Source organism: Varroa jacobsoni, unplaced genomic scaffold (genome assembly GCF_002532875.2).
Source record: "Varroa jacobsoni isolate VJ856 unplaced genomic scaffold, vjacob_1.0 scaffold_1329, whole genome shotgun sequence".
Classification (NCBI taxonomy): Eukaryota; Metazoa; Arthropoda; class Arachnida; order Mesostigmata; family Varroidae; genus Varroa; species Varroa jacobsoni.
Window position 1 is genome coordinate 133771 of NW_019214231.1, and position 20098 is coordinate 153868.

The 20098-nt window shown below is 43.0% G+C and overlaps 1 protein-coding gene across 3 annotated transcripts in view; it reads right to left on the reverse strand.

Annotated features, from left to right (window-relative positions):
• Positions 1-20098, reverse strand: part of cpx (synaptic transmission protein complexin) — a 217131-nt gene that overhangs the window by 131437 nt on the left and 65596 nt on the right. For all 3 annotated transcript variants that reach the window (XM_086971861.1, XM_086971862.1, XM_022848134.2), the window contains exon 2: positions 11224-11747. The gene's annotated coding sequence lies outside the window, so the exon portion shown is untranslated. The remainder of the gene's footprint in view (positions 1-11223; positions 11748-20098) is intronic.

Below are 20098 nucleotides of genomic sequence, written 5' to 3' on the forward strand. Positions count from 1 at the left end.
CCAGCTAGCCACTATAAGCTGTTAGAGGCGTGTCTAATTCCCTAAGGAAATACTACATAGTAAGGAGACAAACGGCGTGTTGTTCTCCAATGAATATTGCCAGTATTCGGGTGGAAAAGGTAGGCTGCGTTGAAATATGTTGTTGCTCTTTTTTCCTGCTACTGAAAGATGACGAGAGGTAATTCTATGAGAAGCATGTTTCGTAAACTCACGAGTACATGAGTAGCAAAACGTTGAGGACACAAAGAGAGATACAGGTGCGTTCAACCGCTAACACAGAAGATTCTTGTTCCGAATAGAAGGACCTTCTTGCGGACAAATTCTGAACGTCAAATACTTATGCATCACCGTCGGCTAGTACCACAAAACGAAGGAGAAGCACCACCAACCAGGGGTCAAGCAGCTGTCGCCGGAACAATGGGAAACTAAATCTCATCGGGCGGTGTTGGGAGCCAGTTTAATTATCGACGTGCCAAACGGCTCGCTCGAATTCGAAGCACCATGAAACGATGGTCGGCCGACCAAACGGACAAAGGAAGGATCGTCAGCCGGCCCCAACTCGAGAGGAAAAGCACAAGTAAGAAAATGTTCGTTCTTCTCCACTGTCATCATCTCATTCCATTTCATAAGCACGCTCCTTTCCCCGCTAGGTCGGTCGGTCGGTCGTTCACTTGCTCAGCCGCTCAAAGAATAGTTGGGACCCATTTTTCTGCCCATCGGGTGGCCATTCTCTGAGGCGTTCATTTCCTCTTTTAAACCGGAACTCTAACTTGACAAGATTCCTTCTGAACGACGCCGCCTAAGCCGGCGCCGGTGAACAGCAGCCGCAGCAGATTCACCGTCCACTGTAAGAACTGATCCTTCTGAGCGCACCACACTCGACTTTTTTTTCTGGTACAAGAACGGAAAAGATCTACGGATGCGCCTTATCGAGACGAATTGCGAAAAAAAAAAAAAGGTTAGACATAGTTACCAGAATTTTGGCGGCGGCAGCAGCAGCAGCAGGACTGTATCTCACCCGTATAACTGTTCTTATCCTGCTCCGCCGATGAGCAAGCGTGTTACGATAAAAAACAAAGGAAACAAGAAACGGGAGCCACTATCAGCGCATTGGACCATTGATCATTCCATTTAGCTCAAGGTGCGTGTAGTACGGGTGCAGGGGCAATCTGCTTGTGCCGGTCGCATCGGATGCTTCGTCATCACTAACTAGCAATTGTACGAAGGCGCTCAAAGCTTGAAGGCAGCCTTCAAATGGAAGTAAAAGTGTCTGAGAAGATGCGATGGTAAGTAGTGCAGGGGACCGCTTATTTATCCTGTGGCTTCTGATTTGTAAAGGCCAAATGGCCCACGAGTCAAGCCTACTCGTGAAGACCTAATGTAAGCGAACGGTAGAGTTCTAAGTAGGGTTCTGTCTCGATAACATCCCAAGTAGCGTCCTGCCTTTCTATCAAGAATAGATTTTCTCACAAAAGAGAAACGTAAGCAATGATGCTGTTTCGCTGATATTAAACAACAAACTTGCTAACGACGGTTAAAATCTTGCGTCATACAAGTCCCTATATATAGACTTCGTAAAGAGGTCCGTATATCTAGCAGCGAAGTAGTGCAGTGCTATCCGCTGAGCCGTCCAACCAAAATTATACGACTTTTATGGATAGCAGTTGATTTAGTAGCATCTAACTATGTGCCCGACATTTAGCGGACCACATATGCAGTGACTTTCAACAGAAGCGGCGGTGGCACGTAACGACGTTGGGGTTGTTAGGTAGCCATTGTCGTTGAATGTTGACTAATATCAGCCAGAAGGAGAGTACGAGCGAAAGACTCATAGAAGAGTGAACTGAGTAAAAGTCTGCCAAGTAATGAACGAAATAGATATATATATATAATATTAAAAAAAAAAAAAATATATATATATATGTATATATATATATATATATATATATATATATATATAGTGCACCGGGAAATAAACAATAATAACTTGACAGCAGAGCTCTATGATCTTTCTATAAGATTGGTATCGCTAAATGAGTCCATGTACATCAAAGACAAACGTTGTGCCGCAGGTTTCGTTCGAAGCAACGCCCTTTGTTTGTAGCTAGAGCAAGCCGATAGGTAACCTATCCAAATGACCTAATAAAAGAAAGGCTGAAGCATGGAGGGCGTCTAGGCCCACTGATACAAAAATTTCGCGATAGAAATGGTAGATGATGATCACTGTAAACTCATCTTTGAAGGCTGTAGCAGTGAGTAAAAGATGATTGATTTTTCCTTTGGCAAACATTTGCAGTTATTAGATAGAAGATGGGTGCTAGACGGCAGTTCAAACGGGCCAAAAAAGAATAATGATTATCCTCAACTCGAACTAAAGATTGGCCACTCTATTTTCGAATGTGAGCGGAATTGTTGGAATGATTCCCAGAGAGAAATAATACTACAAAAAAAAATCGTATTCAATTCTTCCAGATCGCTCTGATAAAGGAGGAATTTTTAAAAGGAGCTCATAACAGTATACAGACGGTAACAGCGATATCCCCTCAGGATAAACCATATGCCTAAGAAGATAGAACACTAAGGTTTGATGTGGAAGCAGACCCCCGGATCGATCACTGTCTACGCAAATGTGCGAGAGATATTATGTTTTAATGACAGTAACTTGATGTGCGTTAAAAATACTCATTCTAAATAAAGAACATTGAATGCGGCCTAGCCCTCTTAACTCAGATCTAAAAATTAGTACTCCTTGACATGAACAATAATTGTTCTTTTCAAAAATCCTGATTACGTTCAGCAGTATTTTATTTTTCTGTGCTTATACATGCATAACGTGATTGTGATCTATGGCAGAGTTTCCCTAATCCTATTAAATTAGATATGAAAATCCCCTTAAACTAGATACAACTTACTGAATCTTTGAATAGATTCAGAAACTAGATATTCGTACGTCGTACGTAATAGCTTCATTTTGCATGAACGACTAATCAGAATAAGAGGTAAGGCTAGTTGTCATCCTAGTCGTTCCGTCGCTTTTTGGCTTGCAAGTTGGATATACTCTCTTTGTCCTCATCTGAACGGGCAGATAGGGGTCTGTCCATTTTTTTACACGCCGTATTGGAAGCGCTGCGTTAGATTTAAACTATAACAGACCAAAATGTTCCCTCTCATCGAGCCTTGTTACGTAGTCTAGTTAGCGGACGCCGTTTTCCAATGAAAGATCCTAAAGTGATGGCACTCAAAAATGGTAAATCTACTTTCAGTGTTCTTCAGTTGGCGACGATAAAGCAGGCTGCTTCGATTGCTTCAGGCTTCACAAGGAATCGTGTTTCAGGCGTAAGTAACTTCTACCCCCGTGTCTCAAAAACGACAGTCTCAAATCGATAAGGCCAAGCATTGTTTTGCCTTTTTAGAACTTACATCTTGGCACTTGCACTGGCAAAGTTAGTCCTTCGATTCTCGGCTAGGCTTTTATCAGCGATACTTCGGTTGCTATAACAAGCGCAGATCAGATCTCCGAAGAAATTGTTTGGGGCAAACTGAGTAATCGGAAGGATAAAAAGTACTAACTTTAAATAGTTAGGCTAATTCGAAAGTAATACCCAATTCAATGCAATGCAGTACAAGATTTAAGCATGAAAACTTTTAGATAGTAGTTAGTTATAGAAGATGAGCTGAGAATCTTTTGTATGCAAATGCTGCCTGAGGCGATGACCACTGATGCATTCAATGATCATTGTTTTCTTTAGCCCAAGGCCAACAGTTCTTTTTTTCTTTTTACAAACAGGACCATCTCAATTCTTCTAGTAAACGAATTGTTTGTATTGTAATAGATTTTTTTTACATAATAATATTCTCAATGAATTAACTTAGTAATATTTCGATTAATCACAGTGATCTAGTGTTGGTTCCCATGAACGATGCAGCAACAATGTCAACGTAAGGGTATAATATAAAACTCCTGTCCTCTATTTATCACCGTGCTTCCGTAATAGGAAGGGTAGCCAAACTAGCGGTGGGAAGAATATGCGCAAGCGTGTAGATTTTGATCAAAGATATATACTGAATCGAAGCCACATGAGGTAAGATATTTACTAACGAGCTTATAAGGCCTAAATTGGCCGCGAGTAACAAGCAGGCAAAGAAAAATCCTTCGGGCAGTTGTTGTCACTAGCAATGTACGAGGAGAATGAATGCAGCCTATGTTACCGGTAGGGTGGGGTAATAACAACGAGCAGATAATAGGCTCCGGCAACACAATTGCAACGTATCAGAATGTACCACAGTAATAATAAAAATAATAATCACAACAGTGGTATTAGAAGAATATAGTCTAGTCTGTCGTTATCGTCTTTAGCAGGGTTCATTCCCTTTCTGGCTGAATTTAGCACCTTATAATAATACAGGGTATTGGTAAAGAATAGCGAGTAAGCCGAACACGAACGGCCCTGTTAAGGGCTTGCGGCCACTGACTGACAAGTTTCGCCGGTGAAGACCTACTTAAAGATGAGCATCTGGATCGCCGCTAGTGATCGGCGAGATCTGTCTTACTCGCTCGTGCCAGCTGAGACCGGAAAGCAGCGTCCAGCTCTTAGGTGGCACGTTTAAACAAAGGCAGGCACCTTCAGCAGCTAAGGGGACGTCTGACCAGCTCCTTTGTTCTCTGTCTGGTTTCTTCTTGCCAGTTTTCTCAACTTTGCACCAGTAAGTCATCGCTCGTTGGTAACCAACGCACGTTCTTCAGATAAAACGGAACTAACACGCGAGGTTAGATTCCTTCCTTCTTTTGGTTCTCTTTCTTTGACTGTCTTGATACTGAACCAACATTTGCTCGCTTTAACAAAAAGAGACGGCTAGCTACCGGGATAGATTAGGTCTAGACTAAATAGTCCGCGATGCTAGATACAACGAAACGATATGTGCTCCATTCCTTGTCTCTGTCGTTTTTCTGCCGAGGGGTGCACACTTTAGCGAATGAGCAAATATCTGGAAAACTTCAGGTGAATCTGAATGGTGAAGGTTGACCGTGAGGTAACAGTCGAGATAACTCAAACAAATCCCCCCCGAACTCCCTGGCTAAAATGAGTGTAAATCGTCTGTGAATGGCTGTTTAGATGGATGGCTGAGAAAATGTGTTCCACGCGCTCATCCGTAGAGGTGCGAAAAACACGCCTTTGTCAGTGATATCCCACAAGAAGGTTCAAGATTTTGGTCACCTTAGCATTTGGGTGAGTGGCGGCCGGGTTGCCAATCGGAACCCGTTTCATTTGTGTAGTGGTCTGCTATTATAAGCAGTGCTGCCGGACGGAGCATATACGCTCGAATCTTGTAGCAGTTAGTTCACGTATCAGTGACAAAACAGGCTGAATAGGTGGCCTGACTGGCGTTGTTCTATTTATAATGAAATAGATAATGCCGACCTGCCGAATACAGCAGTAATAAAAATGCAAAAATAAGGGAGAACGTGACGTGCGTCTTACTTCACTTATCGAGGTACAACTACTACGGATTCTTATAACTAGTCAAACTATAACCTCTATTATTGTAGTGCCTTCAACAGCTCGATTTTTTTTTAATTATTGGTTAGGTAATACGGCCTCTCAAGATGTTCGCAATGTAAAGTAATAGAGTGAGTTATTACCTATATTTTCCAAATAGCGATATTAAAGCATACACAAGGGTGACTCAAAAGGTCATTTTAAGACATTTCAAGGACTAACTTATTTGGGTCACATTTAAGGACGATATGTAATTGTCGCATTATGGTAATGTACTATATTTTAACGGCACTCTTATTTCGTCCTATTGTGTCACTAAGAGTTTTCATTTTTCTAGCTTCTAAACCTTGTTTCATGTTAATGCAGCGAGCTGATTCGTAGAAGACACTAAAGAAAATTTGGCTGATGGGCAATCAGCCCCGTGGATTTTGCGAGTAATTGGACGTATGTATGTTTGGTTTGGGTATGTTCTCTTATCGATGCACGCAACTATTCTATAGACTCGTTATTTAATCGTTCCCTTCCTTGCCCAAAAGCGCTGCTGTCCAGCGGTCCACTGCACAGCAGTAAATCTGGTTCGCCGGTTTTTCGTAAGCAGTAAGCTTGGGCCTGTTTGCCCTGCAATTAATTCGGTTCCCGCTATTTTTTGCTGAGACGATGTCATCGGGATTCGTATATCTACGTAGAAGAGAAACCAATCGCGTGGCGTCATCACAGCCATAATGCGTAAAGCTCAATAGATCCGGCGATTCAATGTAATTGTCACGTTCACTAATCCTCAGTCATACCGACATTGCTTGATACCCACCCATAACTTCAGCCACAGTCTTCTTCCGCTTCTGAAGGAGCGGTAGACGGCTCAGAGCGTAAGCAAAATAGTAGCATATTTCGTAGGTACATGTGTGTGCGTTCTACTCGCTGCTTCTAATGGCTGTCCGCCCCATTGCACACTTTCTTCGTTTGCCTTTTTCCTGATTTTTACCATACCCTTCTTTATTCAAAGTCTAAATAGTTCAATATTCAATTAAAATCACCATAATTGCTTAATGATGAGTCATGTCGTTCTGGTGGAGGTCCTCATTGTTTCGAAAGATAGCTGCGTAATCAGCCGATTGCCTCGTCAATGAACTTCGCACGGTATGTACTCGTGTATGCATCGGCCATTAGAGGTACCATTGAAAATATCCTTCATTACGTATAAAGATTTAGATTCATATCAATAAGCTTATCAGTACCTCGTTGATACGACTGCCTGGAGGGGTGCGTACAATTTAGTAAAATTTGATATTTGACATTGAAGTCTCGCTTTGAATTTGACCATCTCGTTAAATGAGTGACAGTATTCGAAGTGCGTATTATGTGAAGCACAAAGTCGTTCGTCGTTCAAGCCTTAACCGACAGATAGCAGTTGATCCTTTATCTATTTTTTTTTTTATTTATAGATACAAGCATATCTCGTATTCTTCATGCATATTAGATTTACGAAAAAAATAATGTCATATCCACATTTAATGCTGAATACACGCCTGTCGTGTAGAAGAATACAAGCTCTATAGATGCTTTTCATTTTGCTGCTAACAGGATCCTTTGAATTAATTTGTAGCTCTCTAAATAACAGGGTATAACGTTTAGGATACAAGATTTAACACGTCATGTTGAAGGCAAGTGTCTGTTTAAATTAACTCCCTGCGGGTTTCTTTTACAGTCCTATCAACGATGGGCCTTGTTGACACTGTCATACAGTTAATTCTGTCAGGTTGCCTTAGGACGCATAAGAAGTTCGTGGATGAGGCAACAATGGACCAGGAGCTAATATCAATCAATTCCTTTGGATGCCCTTTGGAACCCTTCTTCAAAAAAGTAAAGAAAACTACTATGACATTTTGGACTTGACGAACGACGAAATCATGGTTTGCTGTTGTTAGGCGCTCAAGGTACACCTATTTACATCTAACAATGAGATACTTTTTTTCTATATTTCTAATTTTTTCGTACATGTTACAACCGTGTTGCCTATTAGACTGTCACCTTAAACGTTCGCCTAATCCACCGTGTTTACTTTTGCTTCTAAGATCTTTATATGGGCTGCATTTGGACTACCTTTATGAAAGGAAGCAATATATATCTTTTTGATAGTACCTTCGATAACGATTGATTCCGTCCCTAGATCGTCCCTGCGACGATGGACCGGTAAGGGGTTCGCTTATTCAGCTTAAAGACATGTGGTAATGTCGGATCGGATCCGGATGTAGACACCCTCTGTTTCGTGCTAGGGACCAGGTGTTTAATGCAATGTTTATAAGTATCGGATATGAAATCTGGCACGTTGTTTAGTTTAACTTCCGAGACCGTGGCTAGTGAGCTTCTACATAAACCTGGGCGCCAGCAAGTTTTTAATAAAAACGACCGATTTTTCCGTATTATCAACGCTACTTCTGTTATGTACTTGGCACGATGACCAACTATGTCACCCTGTATTTGCTGCTTTTTCGTTACGACATGTACTGGCCCCGTGAGCCGTATACATCTTTCAAAGGCTTTGAAGACAGAATAGCTACATTTGATATCTATACTTCAGTCAGTTGTTATGTGAAGGCTAGCTAGGAGCTGGCTGCGGATTAATGGTAATGAGTGAATCTCTTTTGAGGATGAATGAATCCCTGTTGCTATGTATGTTCGGTTACCGCTGAGGTGTGATAGGTGGTCGTTTGGGTGTATAATCAGGTCTGTCAAAAGACAGATTAGAAGAATTGAATTTACACTCTGTAATCGACTAGTAGGTCTAGTAACAACAGTTATACATACATTTTGAATTTTCGTGCTACGGCGGTTTTGCCACAACATACTCAGCCTACCTCATGCAGCTCAATCATTATTGTAGACTGATACCCCCCCCCCCCCCTCCCCGATATAATAAAGCCGTCGGCTGTTTAAATAGGAGGACCGAGAATACACCAGTGAAAGACCCTCTTCCTCAGACTGCCAGTTCTTTCCATTTGAACTATGAAGCGTATCAAAGAACACCATATATATGTCACTAAAAATGTAAGGGACCTAGGCTGTGACTGCGTTCTTAAGTTAAGGCTTTTGAAACAGACGTGTATATTGACTGGTGACATCGTACACCGATGGCTCTAAAAACTGCCGAAGATTTAACCTCGTAATGGGTCATGAGAAGATTACACATGTGTAGCCTTTGTCATTTATACAAGCCAAACTTCGGCCTTTGAAAGCGCGCCAATCGAAGTATCTAAAGGTACTTTTTAACGACATGGCGTTATTTGTCCTCTCTGAACGGCTATTGGAAAAGTCAGCGTAAAATGGAATGAAAACTATATTCCTAAGGACCAGGGTCGTTTGAGGAAAGTCGTATCGACTATCGGCATCGCTGCCTACTATCTTCACTACTGCAAAATGTCATTTCGTATTTGAGTATGAAGCCGCCAATCGATTCACAACTATAGTTTCGGGGCCACGAGTAAGAGGCGGAGAGCAGTTGGGTCCGACGACGGAACTCATTTCATTTTGCCCAAATGGAATTCAACTAGGGGTAGTTGTGGGTCGGTGGTGCTTTGCCGAAGTGGGTGCCAGCTCTTGTTGGCTACCTCATTGACCCCACCCCCTCCCCCTGCCCCTGCGGTATTTGAGTCGCTAGCTGGCGCGTATTGCCAGCGCCATTTTAATCATCAGCAGTGACTGCTTCGGTATTCTGTAACCGTAGCCATTGCTTAGATCCACAGTCGATTTGTTTTACCGATTGGCTACCCGGGTATTCACATGCACACAGACAACTTACTTTTACGCGCTTTCAATTGCCGTTACTAAAAAGTTACATGGATATTCAAACGTGGCACCGACGAGTGCGGTTTTAATATTCTCGATGAAACCGCACTAGGAATTGTTCGATTCTGTCAAAATTTACGGCTAATTAATTAGTCGATAGCAACAATAATGATGCTAGTAATAATAATTTGAAGCAAAGAATACATACCGAAGTGTGACAGCGTCTACGTGACTTCGACAACCCCTGACATAGCGATGGCGTTGCTTATTCACTGGATGGTGGCCGTGAGAAGACAACTTAGCAGCAAGAAGTAGAAGAAGAAGAAGAACAAACGGCTAATGGTGCTGAAAGGGCTGACATAATCCAAAGGCGGTCGTGGAACATTGACAGCATTTGCTAATAACTACTATGACGACGCACTGGGATGAAGCCGCCCTCCAGAGGCATTCAACTGGCAAGGACACTCTACCAACAGTAAGTTGTATCCGAGTGAGGTAGCTTCTGGACGATTTCGGCGGAAGTAGAAACAGGCGGTAGCTCCACATTAATATTAATAACAACGGTAATAAACATATATGATCATCATCATCGGTAGTAGTAGCATCATCCACAGTAGCAACGGACACCGAACAACGATAGCAGATATGGCACAAGATCGATCGAACACATCCGTACACCGAAGAGAACGAAGTTTGCGATTTTCGATTGGGCCAATGGCATTTTCCTGCCTGTCGTCTGCCTGGTTGCCGCGCCCAGCCAGTGCCGTCGGTGGGGCGGAATACAGACAAGAGCACACGGGTGATGCTGGTGTCAGGGGGAGGTGGGGGTGGGGGGGAGGCGGAGTGGTTACGTGGTAGTGGAGAACAGAGAACAAAGCAACTAAATGGGCCTGTCGGCGATTCTAGAATAGCAGGGCGGAAGGGAACGCAGAGCAGCCGGCGACTAACCAGACAGTCAGCAAGCAAGCGAGGTAGCCAGGGAGTGGGGCTTTTGGTGTGGGGACCGTTGAGTGATGGTAGCGTTTCTTCGCATCTGGCTGAGGCTGGCACAGGCCACGTGGTACGCAGATACCCGAGGACGGCTGCCTTTGCACTTCGCTCTCTTACTGCTGGCTATACAGACACACATACACGCAGACCCATCTATCCGTTTACAAGACGGATGCACTTGAAGGAAGAAGGCGTTTTTAATTTTTTAGGTCCCATTTATTCCTCTTCTCTTTCCCCGGTTTAGTGTGCCCCTCTTTTCCCGTTCGCTGTTAAGTCTTTCTTTTGCCTTCGCTCGATTGCTGATGGGATGCAAAATGCTATCTTAGGGACGACAACACTATGACTGCCGGCATGTACCACTGGTTCTCATCAACAGCACAAAAGGTTCGTTTGCATATCTGATTGATACCAGGTTTTTTAGAAAGAAGATGGGATCGATGAGGACGATCAAAGGTGACGATCGTTAGGATAATTGGGTGGAGCAATCATATTTCATTTTCGACTAGGCGTATTACTACTGGTATTATTATGAATTCACGAAATAGCATAGACCTATAATTGAGATCACGCAGTCTCTGTTCGGTAGCATTGAAAAAATAAGTGACATGAGACAATGGGAAAAAGTTACACAACGGTCAACTTGGGTCGCGCTCTTAAAGTGATGTTTATTTTGGACTTTTGATGGAAGCCCGCACGCATGGGGCTGCGGTCGCTGATCCGAATAATGGTTAAGATATTAGAGGGGTCAATAAAGCTGTCATGGCTAAAATCATCCTTAACTAAAAAAAAATAGGGAAATAATATTTGGATAACATATTAATATTGTAGAAGAGTGGTTGTAGGAGGAGGAACACTATAAATAAGACTGTCGACGATGAAACCTCATAGGCTTTGGGGGGGGGGGGGGGTAGTGAGGAACAGAGGAAGGCGACGGGCGTAGCAACTAACTCACCTCAGAAGGGGATCACGAAGGAATGCTCAGAGCATCGCCCGTCAGTTTCTTCTTCGACTGATGGTTTGTTGATCGACGCTGTTTGTTGATTTGTTTTTCTTTTTCTCTTTGGTCCTGGTGTCGTCTGCCTGTTGTCTCACTGGCTGGACGGTCAAAGGCCCACGTTCTTTTTATAAACAGTTGCGACGCAGATGCACCAACGTATTCGTATTTTTCAGAAAGTTCTAGCAATCAGTTGACGTGAATTTCTTCGGCTCGTCGTTGTTCACTTTCACACGGCCAGGCAAAAACACATGCACACACACTAAACTCCTTGTCGAAGAGGTGCAGCAGTTTTGCTGTCGGTAGGAAATGGTCCAACGACGACGACGAAGACGCCACGGTTCGAGGTCACGCGACAGCCTCACCGTCCGCTCAGGAGCAGCAGGAGCAGCAGAAGCAGCAGTATTCGTTCCTCAGAACAATCGCCAGAATTTGGATTCCGAGACTCGACTCCTCCTCTGCCGACGATGGTCACCAACGTTCTGTGGGCAGAATACAACTCTGGTAAATGCGGGCCCTCACCAACAACCCTCCGCTGTTTCTCTGGAGCAGCGGCGCCACCATGGCACCAAGGCCCCAGCCCGTTCGCAGAACGCCCGAACGAACGCCCGCCCGCCGTTTAGCGGCCTGCCAGCCCCTTTGTTGCCTCTTACCCCCTATCCCTCCGCCCCCTATGTGTGCCCCTTTCACTACGCTGCTCTCCTTCGGGCACCTTTCGCCCTCTTGTCTCACCCTCTCCCTCCCATTCGGCCTCAAGGCACCTGGCCCCTCCTCCCGCCAAAACGCCCGATTTCCCTGATCCCCGACGTCCTTACATGCGTACCCTTACCCGATTCTCCCTTTACCAACGTTCCCCATACACAACCGAACCCCTCCCCTTCCCCTCCTCTTTGCCCTTCTCTCTTGACACAGGCTACTGGGGGGTCCCTGGTCCTTCCTCGAGCGGCCTCCGTTACCACTACCCTGCCGCTTCCAGTTAGATAAGCATGGTGGACTAACACATGGAGCAAGGCCCCACATCTGGCTGCACCTATCCAACACGATGCTACCGTGAACATGCTAAAGATCACCTCCCCGCAGCCCCAATCATCACTCCCTCATTGTCTTGCAGAACAGTGTACCTATTGTTGCTAGCAGAGAGACACATTTTGTTTGATCTTTATGAAATGGGTATCACCGCTGCTACGAATAAGGCAATTTACAAATAGATTTGGGGCGTTTCGAACGGCTGAGCATCAAATTATTTTCCCGGTTAGGGCAAAGGCTAAAGGTTTTTCGTTATATGTTGCTCGTAGAGATTGCACGTAATTGGAAGCCTCATTAACAGTTTATATTTATCAACTATACGAAAGAAATGAGGAGCCGATAATAGTAATAATAGTATGCAAACTGCAAAGACTCTAAGCAATTAGGTTTACATATTTGAGAGCTTTGTTTCTTGCCGCCGACTATATACTTACTGTTGTCAATTATCGGCCGTCCACTGCCACTTTTCCCAAACTGTTCAGGTTTTGCATAACGGCCAAAAGTAACTTAGCAGCAGCTTAAAGTAGATTTGTTAAAGTAGTAACTATTTGCAAATCTTGCTAGCTTGGGGCTATTCAGGAGGTCCACAGTTGGCATTTTGGTACAATACATACTCACGGGGTAAGTATTTAGCGTATAGAGATACCTACCTGTCTGATATAGTCAATCCACAACTTTAGCCATCGTCTCATTCGCTAATTTACATCTCCGAATTATTAAATATGAAGTTACAGATACTTCAAATCACATATTCGTACTGTTATACTCGAACTTGATGCGGCAAAACAAAATGAAGTGGTAAAGAGCTTTCAGCTCTGAGAGACAACAAATGCAGAAGAAGCAAGGGTAAACAACAATAATAAGTAATTTTAGAAATCGACAAAATCAGTAACTAAGAAATAAGATTATACTTCAAACAGTGAAGGCCACAATGGGACCTACATGATTTTTAGCTTTTCTAGTTCCCTACAATCATCTAATGTGTGTAGTACTTTTGTAATCATTGAGCGAATGGTTCAGTTTATGCGCCTGAGAAACGTAAGAAACATGTGAAGCTCATAATAGGGAATATATATTCAAAGCTTTTTTTTTCCACCAGTCAACAATATTTTACGTAAACTGGCGACGTTTTGTCAAATAATTTAGTACTGTTAAGTTCCATACCTGGTGAAGTTCTTCCGCCATAGTGATGAAAAAGTACAGGGTGATGGGAACAAACATTACGGATTTTGTTCTGAATCATTTTATCATCAGTATCAAAAATAACCGAGCACGCGTTCAGATTTTAGTTATTTGAGAGGCATTTAATTAAGAGAGTGAAAATTGCATTGTGATTTTTTAAAAATAATCAGATCCACTGAGAAAATACTGATAGAGAATTATGGGGTTAGTTAAATTGTCAACGTCCTTGTTGCTTTTGCTCATCCGTTGGTGACTTGAGACTATTTAGCTATATTGTGTGCGTCTCCGTGAGGACCTAGTAGGTAGCGTATTTGCCTGCCAGTCTTAAGGACGCGTTGTGATCTAGATTCGAACCCCCGATTTAGACACATGGCTCGGTCCGTACTGGGAGCCATCCCTCTGACGGCATGTCTAACGGCGATACCGCACGTAAAACTCGAGACTTAGAGGTATAGTGTGTGCGGTAGACGATCTATAAATTTTCTGGACATGTTTGGATAGCTTGTTGACAACGATAAGAGGGTGCATACGCTAACGACCCTCAGTCGACATTGCAAAAATTACTAAGCATGTAAAAAAACGATCGCTTTTTTTTTAATCACCAGATTCCCTTAGGTTGTTAGGATGAATGGAGAGTGCCGTTTCGCCCGATGCATGATAACGCTGTATATTAATTTTCGCCATTTCGTCATAAATGAACACCTTGTGCGACATCTACACAGAGTTCCTTAATCCTTAATGCCCACCATCTATTCATACGTATCACCGCTAGTTCATGATGTACGACTAGCGAATCAAAAATTGCAGTTTTAAGTAAAGACATGGTAGGCAAGAAAATCTCGTCAAGGTTGTTAAATTTATGTGTCCAAATAAACATAGAACCCCTTCGACTACAAATCAAACGTAGGCGTAAAAGAATATCTGTTTTTGTGCTTATTAGTTCCTATACCTAAATAAATATAACTATTAGGAAATGAGAATTAGTATTGCCTTGCAATATGTTTTCTAAACTGTGCTTATGCATTTATCTGCCAATGACGCGTGAGAACTAAAGCGTCTCATGAATACAGTTACCGACATAAACGCTAGTTCGACTTTTTTGAGGTTTTTAAATATTCAAAATTCGTGCGTATAAGACTCCAACGATCCGTTAGTTGAGCCTACCGCAACAAAGCAGGCGGCGGAGTACGATGGCTTCGAAAATGCTATGAGCGCAAAGGATAAGGGAAGACAAAAAACGCAGGACAACATCTTCTCTCCTGCGGGGCAAAGCGAGCTTTAAAGGCCACTGAACCCAGTGAATAATAACCGCAACCCACTTAGAATGGCACCGTGGCAGGATCTGCTAGACATGTTAGCCAGAAAGAGAAAGCTGAATGTGTCAAGGGAGCCAAACGTCAGCCTGCAGGACGACAGCTAGTTGGCATCAACTATGTCTAACGCAAAAGACGCAGGGATGCCCTAGTGGTCATCTCTGAAGAGCTCAGCTGTTTCGGGTAGCCACTTCCTGAGTCTGTAGCACTGCTGAGGGAAGGGTGAATTGCAAGAGAAGTAATAACAGGTATAAACAAAAACGTCCACTTTCGACACTCTTTTCGACTCCGGTTTACTTTCTGTGGTTTCTGTATGGTCGATGTATCTGCGTACGTCGATTATGCAGTTCCTCTCCAATAACCAAAAATACTCGAAAAATACGATTGAACTACCAAAATCTTATTTTCAAATATTATTTTTTTCTATCGAAACCTTGATTTTTCTCAGTACCGTTATTTTGCATTCGACATGTAGTTCTTATATTTGTACATTGAATATTACGTGAAATAAAGGTTGCTGTTCCACTAAATACTATAATAAACCGTTATTAGCTATCTGTTTTCCTTTTAAGTAAGTTACTGATAATTGTTTCATAGCATTTGCGCATGTACCGTTTACTTTTTCTTTTTACTAGAAGGAGTGACCATATACACGTTCCTTTAGATCCCATGAGAACTTCCATTATTGTCATAATGTGCAGAAAGAATCGAAAAATAAAGTATTTTTACATACGATACTACCCAGCAGTTTTTTGTTGATTTTAAATACTAAAGGATTTGCCAACGAATCCCTAGCGCCTGAAATGTCGCGTAAGCTTTGAGAAACCTCCTAGGCTAGACTTCGGCTACGGGGAACCCATTGGAAAACCTTTTTTCACGTTTCTCTGGCGCAATGAACAGCGAAACGCTGCTTGATCTGCCTGATTCTGGACTGTAGCAAAACAATCTTGTAGAGCTCACTGAGTTCTCTATAAATGCAGACATCTTTTTGCTTCATTATACAGATTATATATACATTATATATATATATGGAAGTTTTAAATACTTGAGTAAAGAGATTTATGTTTTTTCTAGGCACCTACGAACTATACCTAAGTTGCACGTATTAAAAGTGAACTCGGCAGACTGTGCCATAATGAAGAATGTGGAAATACTTCTAAAGAATATCATTGCAATGGTAACAACAGATATATCAAACCTGAAGAACACGGCCAGACATTGTAGTCTAAATATATCTTTAATATAGCTTGCTGTTATCAATACAAGTTTTACTCTTTTACGGTTTTGCAACTCTTCCTCGGACTTGCATCGCAGACAAAAAATATATATACATACATGAAGCAGACAGTTCGGCAATTTTTCGTTTAATTTATCCTAAGCACTCCACTGACTTGTGTACTAGGTTTACAATTCGACTTATCAGCGCATCAAAAAATTGACAAGGTGGAGTCTCTCCTTTGTGGTAAGTATCTGGCAGTTCTATCCGTTTTATGACCTTATGATAGTGAATGACGACGATGATAGCTGAATATATTTAGTCACCTTTCAATGGTCGTTTCTATAGGTCAATATGAGTCTGTCTGCTCTCATTTCACTAGTGCGCCTGCCCGCCGTCTCGTTCCCCCAACAAACATCTTAATCAGCCTTCCCTCCCAGGCTCCACGGCACTTCTTCCCTTCATGCTTTCCCTTTTTTTTGCGTTCCTCCTTTCTCTATCTCTCCTTGTCGCTGCCTTTTCCACTTGCCATATAGATCTTCGTCTAATAATGTGACTCGTCACCTAAGGGGGAAGACGGTGGTCGAGAGGGGCGTAGAGCGCTCAAGAGGGGCTAAGGTGGGTTGGTTATGCGGACTGCATCGACGTAAACATTAACCGAAGCCGATCGACTAAGTGGACTTGCAGCCACTTCTGACGCCGCTTTATCTCTCGTTGGAGGTGCTGGTGTTGTTGCTAGTTTAACGTTGTACCAGCTATCCTTCTAGTAATGTGGTCTTCTCCTGATTAGTAATGTCCGTTTTACCGACTTAAAAGAAAAGACTGCAATTTGGCTGTACATATTTACTTCTAATTAAAACTAAGTTGCTGTTTGCGTTGGCGTAAGTTCTCACTATAAAATACAAATAAAATCTAACCTGGTACGCCAAGCTAGACAAAAGAGGTTTTGACCACAAACAAATAATATATTGATGCTATATCGATAAATGCTGCGATGAGCATGGTCGAAGTAATTTGACTTGTAACTCAAGCTAAGACTAGCAGATACCTGCATAAGTAAGTTTATTGGTGCTTTTTTTTTTAACCCAAACTTGCATTCGTTGCGCAACCATCGTTGAGACGGAGATGCGAGGCGTGGCTGTTTATAGACGACTGACAACATATCAACTAACGGTTAGGGCTTCTATGTTTTAAACGCAGCAGAACCAACAGCTGTTTATTGTTTATATTTTGACTTCAACACCGGGCCATTGCTGTTAGGCATTGTGCAGTCAGGCAGCGTTCGCATGTTTATCGGCTGCTCCCATCACAGTTCGGTGCCTGAAATCTTGCGTGATTGGTGCAGCGCCTGTTAGCTGGTCACCTCCCTAGAGAATACACTGTCGCTACAATCCTTTTAACCGTTTTGACTCCCCAGCACTTCAGTTCATCGTCGTAGTACGCACCCGGCGTGCTTCCTTCGTAGAGTCTTCACGCTCCAGATCTAGCGATTTCATATGGCTTATGGCTTCTTTGCTTCGTTCGACCTTTCTTGTCTGTCAAATTTGCGTTCGTCACCGTTAGTCTTCTCGGCGCCGACGACCACGTGTGTCACGACCTCACGCCGCTACCGGTACTAACGGCTGCCTCTAAGCTCGCCTCCTGCGACGATCAGGCCTCCAATCGACCTGCCTCTTGCGCTGATCCGACGGGTGGCTAATGAGTTCTTGTCCTAGTCCTCAGCTAGTTGGTCGACCTCTAGGTCTCTTGGCTTGGTCACTCCTACAAGTTTGGTCGGCGCGGGTTTCGTCGCTGCCACCAAATTGTGAAGGCCTTCGCCGTTGGATTGAGGCCCACAATGATATTCTAACGGTGTTTGAGTCTGTTGTTTACATTCTTCTCTTAACAGTATATACCAAAAAGATATCAAAGATACTCGCAGACTTTCGTGGACAATCGAGTCAACAGTTGCACCGTTATATAGAAGCATGTACGCGAAGCAGTATATGCAGAGAAATCTAAAGATATTTAAACAAAAAAATACGTATTTACTTGTTCTTAGTTAAGATCAGTGATACAATATGAACGTATTCACTTTTGTCATGATGGCCTTTAAGATGTTAATCGTTTGAAGACTCGATGAGGTACGCGTTTTTGCAGGTAATTACCAGCGCGGAGTGCGTAACACTCTGATCTTGCAATACTAAATTGCTTGTTGAACGCACACAATATTAAAATTTAATCAGCCAGCCAACGCATCGCCGTGTCACCGGCTCAGCCCGCAACTTTGTTGCAGTGATAGACCCTTTTCCAGCACAAATGCAGCTAAAAAAAAAAAAAAGCCAAAAAAAAACATAGTAGTGCTCGCTTTAATTGGCTCGTTCATTTTCGTCGAGCTGAGAATTTGCTTTCTTGTCATGTTTTAAGTTGTATTGAAGTTTCTAACTGCCAATATCGAAGTGAACAGGGACTATATCTCTAGGAAACTTGTTTGTTGCAAAACACAAAGCAGTTTCTAGTGAAATATAAAGTATGTACCCGCACAGCTCCTGTATCATACGGAATAAATAACGGAAGTTATGCATGCACGCTATTTGTACGCATTACCTGAATCAAGACACAAGCTATTATTATGATCTGTTATAGGAATAGATGAAACGGGACAAATTACCGAGCGATCCCCTTGACAAATTCTGAGGCCCCAATAGTGACATAAAAACACTGGAAGAACGAACGGGTATTGGGAAGAGAAGATATTATTCTGATTCCGTGTGGTCCATATAAGTCCTATATCGTTTACTGCCTTTTCTATTTCCTATGAACTTAGGAGCCTTACTTCATTGTTTTTGAGATCAGGGGTTTTTTTCCAGACTTTGTTTGTACACCAAATAAAACATACTTCGCCTACTGATTCACGTACATATTGTATATAAAAGCTTCTCAAGATGTATCAAACTTCCAGTGCAACAAGGTAGAAACTAAATTACTACTTCTATTCGGTAGGAAGATTGGATAGTCAGTATTAATTTTCAGATGGTCACTTCGCTTGAGAAGGGCATGAGAACGTGATCGTCATCTTTCCTAAATCTACGTATATTTGCCTTTACGAATTGCAATCTGTTGTTATTATTTACTTCGATAAAGGCATAAATATGGAATTATGAAATTTCAGACTAGATAGAACATAATAATCCGCTAGATGACAAAAAGGAGCAGGCTCGGGCAGTTATTATGATTTTCTTGCCGTCTTTTTTCTATGCCGCGATTCCTTTGTACACTTAAAGGTTCGCCACGCATTTCCAGCTCTTGTAAAGTTATGAATCGTGTCTTTCACGAGCCACAGTCATATGAGTATAATGTACTTTGTTGCCTCGTAGACCGGTTTTGCTGACCTCGTCTGACGAGCTCTGAGTACGACATACGAAAAGCCGACGACACATCGTCCAAACGCGTAACTAGTGCAAAGGGGGCAACGGCTGAGCGAGCAGAACAGCAGAAGTAGTACAGTGTACGAAGCAGTTTTGCAGGAGAGATAGGAAAATTTAATAAACTACAGCAGAATCTCGTTTAAGTTCCAACGATGGCGGTGGTGAGTGGTACTACTGCCTTCCCTGAACTCGACCCAGACATTTCCCGAAACTCTGAGGCATGCCAACCTCGTAAGCAGATCCCCCAGCAAGCATCCCGGGCGACTTTCTTTAGCTACGATGTATTCGCTGCGTGCATTCTAAGCTTCTTTTGCAATCCCTGTTCCCAGTGCCACTACCGCCGCCCCTTCAGGCAACGTTACCGAGAACCACCCAGACAGGCTCGACCTGTCCCATACAGCACCGAAGCCTAACGGTTACCTCGAAGGGAAAGCGTTCACTTCATTAAACCCGAGCTATCCAGTCCAACCAACTGCCGGGGCACGCTGAGTCTTCTGGTCTTCTCTGAGCCATCTAACCTCAGCCAATAGCTCGGTGCTTCCATCTGAGCGTGCGTGCCTCGGTCTCTCTACCTAGCTACGGTGTAACTGTCTGACTGCCTGATGTTTTCTATAGTCCCATCACAGGCCTCGTCATCGTTTCTCCGTCCTCTGTGTTCATGCTAGTTCCATGACGCTGGTCTACACCAC